Below are 8,592 nucleotides of genomic sequence, written 5' to 3'. Positions count from 1 at the left end.
TCCCCTTTGTCTTACGTAGGTTGCCCCATTCCCAGCTTCCTGTTGCCAGGCCTTCCAAGTATAACCTACTCACAAATGACTGCGGCTGAAAGCATCAGATCTCTGTCCCCAATCATTCTTGGTTATGTCTTCATCTGGACCGTAACAGTTTGACCAGCGCAGGATGATGAGCAGAGATGTCTAACTGGGGGAAAAAATGGTCCAAGTAGGAAAGCAGCAGGAGATAAAACTGAGTTGGATTAAGCTAAGATCAGGTGGCAAAGGTCCTTGACATAAGACTGACAAGGTGGATAGCCCTCTCCCATGGGAAAGTGGGGAAACACTGGAGATTTTAAAACTGGGAAAGTGACATGATTGAAATGATGCTTTAGGCAGTGTTTTTGACAGAAGTGTTGTATGTAATATTAATTGATGTTACACGACAAAGAAGTCCTGTGGTCAATTAAGTTGGCTTAAAGAAATTTAAAAAGATGTTTCTTTACAGCAGGACTTCTCAGATCCTTTAACATGCTAACCAGGTACCCTGTGAATCTTTAGGAGGGATCTGAATGTGCCCTGGTTCCTCAACTTGCATTGGCACAAAATCCTCTCTTTAAAAGGGAACATGTATCAGGGCTAACGTTCCCCAAAGCACAATCTGGGAAACACGACTTTAGGAAGATGAATCTGGCAATGGTGTACAAGAGAGGCTTAAACGAGATGGAAGTGGGCTGGGAGACTGTTGGCGGCAAAGCAGCTCTGGTGGCACAGCAGCCCACACTACCACCTTGGCAATGAGAAAGAAGCAGAACAGGCAATTCAAGAGTTTTTTGTGATGAACAGGGGAGACTGAGGTTAAGCCTCTGGTGGGAGGCAGAAACTCTGTCTTGTTCTTCTTTTATCGCCTACAAGATAGCATTTCACTGACAGCTCTGCATATGAGAGAAATATACATACTTGCCGACCATTACTATATTTCTTGCACCAGGGATTTGATAAAATTATTTTTTCTGTTCCGCTTTAAAAGTAGTTTACCTGATTTTTTAAATATATAATTAGCACAATTTGCAAAACTAGATCACCATTCATCTCACTGTTCATCGCAAGTGAAGAGGGGCTGGGGGCTATCTAAACAGTTTCTTTCTATCCCTTTAAAAGGCGGATTGTGTGTTTTGGTGACAGCATGGAACCGAGGGCTTTTGTATGAAAGAAAAGAGGAGAGAGAGAATAGAAAGGAGGAAAATAGAGAGGGAATGGTTTATTTCAGGAATGTTTTGATTTGTTACTCAGCCCCCTCCAACCAAAAAAAAAAAAAAAAAAAGCTTTCAAAGATATCCTTTGGTCAATGCTTACATAAAAAACAACTCAACATTAACAGTTAACAGATTCGCTAGCCAGAGAAATCAGACAGGTAAAAAGTTGCCAAGCACAATTAGGGGGAAATTTGCTTGGTTAATCAGGGTTTACAGAGTTAGTACCCATGGCTTTAAAATCGTAATGTCATGGATCTCTCAAATGAAGTTAGGTCAGTTATAACAAGTGGTTCTCCCAAGACTTGACATTAGCCTCACCAGTCGGTCACATTGACCCTGAAGCAGAGCGGTTCCCGGTAAAGGCAGAAGAAGCACGGTTTCCTAAGAGGATTCAGGCAGCCCTGAAGGCTGTCCTGAAGACACCATCCATCTTGGGCAATAAGGGTAACCTCAGTTCACACAGAGCTTGACTACACTGGCACTGCCCAAAAGGGAAAGAAACATCCCTTTCCAAGGCTGCTGCTTTATTTACATAAACCTACAGATAGCAAAACCAGCATATCGCTCTGTGCCTCTGTTTCCTCATCTGTAAAATGGGGATGATAAAAGCATGCACTTCATAGGACTGAGGCAAAGATTTAATGAATTCATACATGTAAAATGCTAAGTACAGTGCCTGCCAAAAGTAAATGCCCACTGTTAACTGTTTTTATCATTATCATTACTATTTTTATTATTTATTAATACATTATCAAAGCCCATCAGTCTAAGAAGGTACAACTATATAGTGGTTGGCGGAGGGAAGATATTCTTAAGGGAGCACGTAGAGGGAATATATTCTTATGGGAGCATGCCGTATTTGCCTCAGTTAAATCTACGCCTTTCTTACGTACACCCTCAAAGCTCATTTCCTGTATGGAAACCTGAGCATAAAATCTGGAGTAGGGGCCTTCAAATACTGCCCCCAGTAAAAGGGCAAGGCGGCAAGGACAAAAGACTATGGGGGAAAATCCTCCCAAGAATAAGAATCAAGTCTTTTCCACCCTTCAATCAATTCCCAGTCCAGTGTGGGACCTGGCCCAGAGGAGACTGCTCTGTGAAATTTCACTGAATTGCGCAAGAAGAGAAGGAAGAAGAGATTCCCAGCTTTCCTTGGCAGATGCCACAGCCCTAGGCAGTGGAGGAACTGAGAGAGATGCTGTCATCTACAGCACAAGTGGGGACACAGCAAGGTTTTCATTCCAGGGTCACCTCCTCTCACATCAGATGCAAATTCTTTACTCCCTCTGGACAGCCTTGGTCTTCCGTGTTGTCACAGTCAAGAGCCAGCCACGTGCTGTGGCCAACGCATAGCAGCACAAAGAAGTGCTTCCCTCCTGTCCAAGGTGACTCCCCGAAACGGCCTGGCACGTTTGCCTTATCTTCTGAGCAACACCTTCACCCTTTAAAGAGCCCGGATAGCCTTCTACCATCGAGGATTAGCGTGCAGCAGAGCTTGGGTCATGTGACTAACGTGGAGAGAGGTCTCCGCTCTCCCAGCTCGCTCATGCATCGCCGATGGGGATGTTGCTGTGAAAAACAGCCTGGCAGTCCCCCAAAAGGTTAAAAATAGGGTTAGTATGTGATCCAGCAATTCTACTTCTGGGTCTATATGCAAAAGAACTGAAAGGAAGGGTTCCAACCAGTATTTGCACACCAATGTGCACAGCAGCAGTATTCACAACAGCCAAAAGGTAGAAACAGCTCAAGTGTCCAGCAACAGATGAACGGATCAAAATATGTGGTACGTCCACACAAGAGAATATTATTCTGACTCAAAAAGGAATTAAATACTGACAGATGCTACAGCAGCACGGCCTGGAGAATATGATGCTGAGTGAAATAAGCTGGCCACAAAGAACAAACATTATAGGATTCCACTTACACAAATCAGCCTGAATAGGCAAATTCAGAGAGACAGAAAGGACACTGGAGGTTACCAGGGAACTGGGGACAGGAAGGAGGGAAGAATGGAGAGCTATTGCTTCATGGGTACAGAATTTCAGTCTGGGGTGCCGTAAATTCCAGAAATGGAGGGCGGGCGGTGATGGTTGCAGCACGCAATGAGCATGCCTGATGTCAGTGATTCATACGCTTAACGTAGTCAAAAGGGCAATGCTTGCACCACATATATTTTAGCACAATAGAAAAAAGCAATGGCTTTGTGTTAATGCTCATATTCCAAGTGAGAAGCCATACCAGAAGCAGAAGCAGCTCAAGAGCATCTTAACAGGAGGCCCGAGAGAACGGTGCCAGCAACACCTTCCTTGTTTCTGCACAAGGATGGTGGTAGGTCCACGTGCTGGTCCAACTTTTGCATCATTCTCATCAGATGCCGTTTTGCTGAGCTGCAAGGTGGGATGCGTGATCCATGACTCTATACAAGAGATCTCTGGGGGCCCTGGAAAGTGAATGAGCTCAGCATTTGTGTTAGGCAGGAGAGGATGTTCCAAGGACCGTGGGTGGAGCCAATGTGTCTGTTGCCCAGGGTTACAATGGATGGAGCCAAGGAGCACATTCCAAATGCAGAGTCCTGAGGACGCCAAGATGCAAGTTGGTATAGAGCCCAAAACATAGATTCCCCAAGTCTGAGGGGGTTAGCAGAAATGTAAAACCAATGTATGAAAGTAAAAAGTGGAGAGATGCGGGGAAGCTAAGACAGGAAGGGAATTCGGATGGGCCTGAATTAATATGGAGCTGCTTGCCTCCAATTTTTGTAAGATCCTCATGCCTGATCTTGCACTTAAAGGTCTGAAAAGAACACTAAGTTTAAGGTGTTTTGACATTATAAACCACAGTTATTAGGTTCTTTTAAGAACATTCCCTTTTAAAGAGAAAAGTTACCTGGGAAACTGACAGGAGCTGTTAGCAGAAGAAGGGAAGAATCAGGGCATGTCAATCTTTTCTCCTCTGCAAATGATCTATAGAAATAGCAGCATCTCTCAGACATAATAAAAAGAACTTAGAGGACATTTTCTTGTAGGCACAGGGACTTCAGAAGTGGAATTATCTATTACCTGACAACTGGAGAGTGGATACTGGACATTGAACATTACAGGAAATAGACGTTACTATCTGCTTTGGAAGCCCCGCCTCCAGAGTGACCAAGCCCATGTGGCAGCTGTCCAGGTCTGGTCACTGTTCTAAAGGCTAAGAGTGTTAGCAGGCAGAGAAAATGGGGACAGCTGGGTGGAGCAGAGGCAAAGAATGAGACAAAGCCTCCACGCGGAGAGGCTGGGCGGCCACCCTTTTCAACCTGAGCTGTGCTCCTGCAGCTCAGGCCTATAAATTCAGTGCAGAGGCCATCAGACTGTGAGGCCCCTAGATTTGACTGTGGCCCACCTAGAAGAGATCTGGGTCCAGAAGAAATGAAACTGTCTTGGAGTGTGAAGAGGAAGGAGGCTAAGAAGGAACAGAAAAGGTGGGAGAAGCGTTGATAAAAGGAAGTGTTGAGCGGCATACAACCCAACCTATTTCTTCTTTTACAATCCTAAGGCCTGGGGTGCTTGCCAAAACCATGGAAGAGTCAGAAATTAAATATTTACCCAACAGTCAGGGTCTAAAATAGATTATAATGTGAAACCGGCTGAATTATGAGAATTACTTGAGCAGTAGAAAACTAAAATATATTAAAGTCATCCATCAGACCCTCCTATTGCTAGTAAATGATAATTGGCTGAATCCATTTTCTGGGGTTGCCAGCCAAGGCTGCTCGGGCTTTTCTTTTGGCAGAAAGTAAAAGGAGCAGGCCCTGTGCAATCAGCCCTGCAGGCAGGATTTAAAAGAGAGGTGCTTCCTTCCTGTGTATCAGGCAGAAAACAAACAATAAACAGTACGGTGGAGGGTTGGGGGTAAAGGTAGTGGGGAGGAAGTTAGAACAGGGAGTTCGAATACGTTATCAATCAAAGTGTCTAGACCCAGGGTTCCTGATCATTTTTGAGACACAGACCCCTCTAACAGTTCAGTGAATCCATGGATTTCTTTTGAGAGTAATATTTTCACATGCACAAAATAAAACACAATGAATTCAAAAGGAAGCTAAATATAATGCTATACAATTATATAACATTTTATAGGATATAGTCATATACGTGTTTTTTATTTACACACTAAATAATAAGACCTAGTAGTGGGTATAACAGTTAGAATAATTTCAAAGCAGTGTTGAGCATACGAGGTATTCTGAAATTGCTACAACTTCTGTCATTTGATTAAAAAAAAATCCTTCTAGCTTCAAAGTTGAGGTCACTGTGAACACTACTGTGGTTCAGTTGCTTACACTCATGATAGAAGAAAATGTTAAATTTCAGTTAGAGGCTAGTGAAAACAAAGCTGTGTTTTTTCCCAAATTTGCTGACCTCTTGAATTTTTTTAAGCTTTATTAATTCATTTTATATAGAGAGTGCACGTGCACAATGTGGTGTGGAGGGAGAGGGACAGAGGGAGAGAGAAGCAGTGAAGCAAACTCCCTGCTGAATGGAGGGCCCAATGCACAGCTTGACCCCAGGACCCCAGATTATGACTTGAGCCTAAATCAAGAGTTGGACATTCAACTGACTGAGCCACCCAGGTGCCCTGGCCCCTTGATATATAACTGATGGTTTTATCCACGGATCTGTGGGAATCTACCTGCCTGAATTAAGAATCCCTGGTAGAAGTGAAAAGTAGAAGCCAAAATAAGAATCCAGGAACATTCCAAACAAAGAGTAACAGAAGGCCAAGCAGATCTAAATGAATTCGTATGATTAAGGACAGATACTATAGTGGCCTTTTCAGTGTTCCCATCATGCACTTGCTCGCCATAACTCAGGCACTCAGGTAAAGGGCCTGACAGAAGGAAGATGGGGTGAAAATGAAAACAGAGTGGCTACATGTTAATAACTTAGAGAAGTCGGTGTTCTTCACACTGCTCCTTTACTTTTCTGTATATTTGAAATCGCTCATACTAAGCAATTTAGAAATAATAAGTAAAGGATCTGACATGCTGTTTCATTATCAGAATTACTGGGGAGTCTGGGTGGTTCAGTGGGTTAAGCGTCTGCCTTCGGCTCAGGTCATAATCTCAGGGTCCTGGGATGGAGCCCTGTGTCAGGCTCCCCGCTCAGCAGGGAGCCTGCTTCTCCCTCTCCCTCTGCCCCTCCCCCTCTTCACGCCCTCTCTCTCTCTCAAATAAATAAAATCTTTAGAAAATGATCAGAATTACTTAAATTCATTCTACCTATTCATTCATTCAACAAATACCTATTGTTGCCTCTGGCACAGTGTAGGGTATACCAAGGCCGAAAACAGAGTCATGTAGGGGTCAGATTAGGAGAGAAAGTAAGGAGGAGTCAGTTCCCAGTCTCAGAAGAAAAGAGAATGGATTGTAAGACAAAGCTGGGGGCAGAGTACAGGTCCTGGGGGAGGCCATTTTGATGGGAGTGAAGTTCTTGAAACAGAGAGGGAGAAGGGGGGCGCACACTACAATGGGTTCGAGGGCACAGTGAGCAGTGCCTGGTGCAAGCCTGCTGGAGGCAGAAGAGGATGGTGGAGAAAGATGGACGAGACAGTGGGGAGCCCCTATGGAAGCTTCTGTATCTTCCTTCACGCTATGCCTAGCTCTGAGTGGAGGGAGCTCCTTGGTGGCTATTTTCTGCCCAAAGAGACACAGTCAAGAGTACACCACTTGGATAAACCAAAGAAAGACAGGTCACATCAAAGCTCTTTTTTTTTTTTTTTAGAAACATGAGTTTTAAAGTCCGTTGTCAATCTCAAAAGAAAAAACTACATACATTAAATCTATAGAACAGAGTTTTTATTTTTTATTTTTTTTAAGATTTTTTATTTATTTATTTAACAGAGAGAGAGAGATCACAAGTAGGCAGAGAGGCAGGCAGAGAGAGAGGGGCAAGCAGGCTCCCTGCTGAGCAGAGAGCCCGATTTGGGGTTCGATCCCAGGACCCTGGATCATGACCTGAGTGGAAGACAGAGGCTTAACCCACTGAGCCACCCATGTGCCCTAGAACAGAGCTTTTAAAAGGAACACAGTAGGGGTGCCTGGGTGGCTCAGTGGGTTAAAGCCTCTGCCTTCAGCTCAGGTCATGATCCCAGGGTCCTGGGATCGAGCCCCGCATTGGGATGTCTGCTCCGCGGAGAGCCTGCTTCCTCCTCTCTCTCTCTCTGCCTGCCTCTCTGTCTACTTGTGATCTCTGTCTGTCAAATAAATAAATAAAATCTTAAAAAAAAAAGGAACACAGTATAACTTGGAACTAATGCAAATCAAACGTCAGAGAGAAGAAATTCATCTCTGTATTTCATTTCCTCTAACATTTCCCTAACCAAGAAAACAGCAACTGGGTTTTAATAACATTGGAGGAGTAAAAACTCCCAGGATATAAAACCGTTAAACAAGTTTTCTTCCAAAGCCCATTTCATTAATGGCTCAGTAATTAACTGCGCTCACAGGAGCGCTCTAGCTGGCACCTTCCAATAGGGGCTGCAGGGCCCTGCGGGCAGCTGGATGCCCGCATTCTAACCACCTAACTCACTCAAGAAAAGACGCAAAGTCCAAATGAGTTTCATCGGGATACCCTTTGGTAAGAAACCTGGCAAGTGAGGAGAATTCTACTTCAAGGCGTATTTCTCCTCCATGAGCACAACTAATCATTGTGTCTCCTTTAGCACTTCCCATGGCTCCAGGGACCAAGACGTAGTGACTTGAACGTGGTCTTCTAATTGATAGCTACTCCAGTTCCCTTCAGAGGTCCTAGACACATCTGCCGAACATCTGAACTGTAGGTGGGCCAGTCTCCGTCCACAAAGGCACACATAGCTCAGAGGGGACGAGAACACATCTCAACATCCACAGTCAACAGCAAGAAAAGTCATACTTGTCAGTACCAGCACTCACATAGTTTCTTGATTTGCCATCAAAGTAGCCTACCTATCCTAGTTAAGAACACAGGCTCTAGAAACACACATGGGTTTTATTTATATATATATATTTTTTTTCTTTTTTATTTGCTCCTGATAATTTTTTCCAATTATATGGAAATACAAATGACATATTACATTGTGTAACTTCAAGGAGTACAATGTGTTGATACATTTACATATTGACAAGTAACTACTACCATGTTGTAAAAAAAAAAAAAGGTATAAACTTCCAGTTATAAAATAAATAAGTTTGGGGGCTCTAATGTGCAATATGGTGATTATAGCTCTATTATAAAAATGTCAAAGTTGCTAAGAGATTCGATATTAAATATTCTCATCACAAAAAAATGGTAATTATGTGATGTGATAGAGGTGTTAGCTAACACACACAGGTTTTAATTTAAGT

The sequence above is a fragment of the Mustela erminea genome, chromosome X (assembly GCF_009829155.1).
Source record: "Mustela erminea isolate mMusErm1 chromosome X, mMusErm1.Pri, whole genome shotgun sequence".
NCBI lineage: Eukaryota > Metazoa > Chordata > Mammalia > Carnivora > Mustelidae > Mustela > Mustela erminea.
This window is presented reverse-complemented; position numbering follows the sequence as displayed.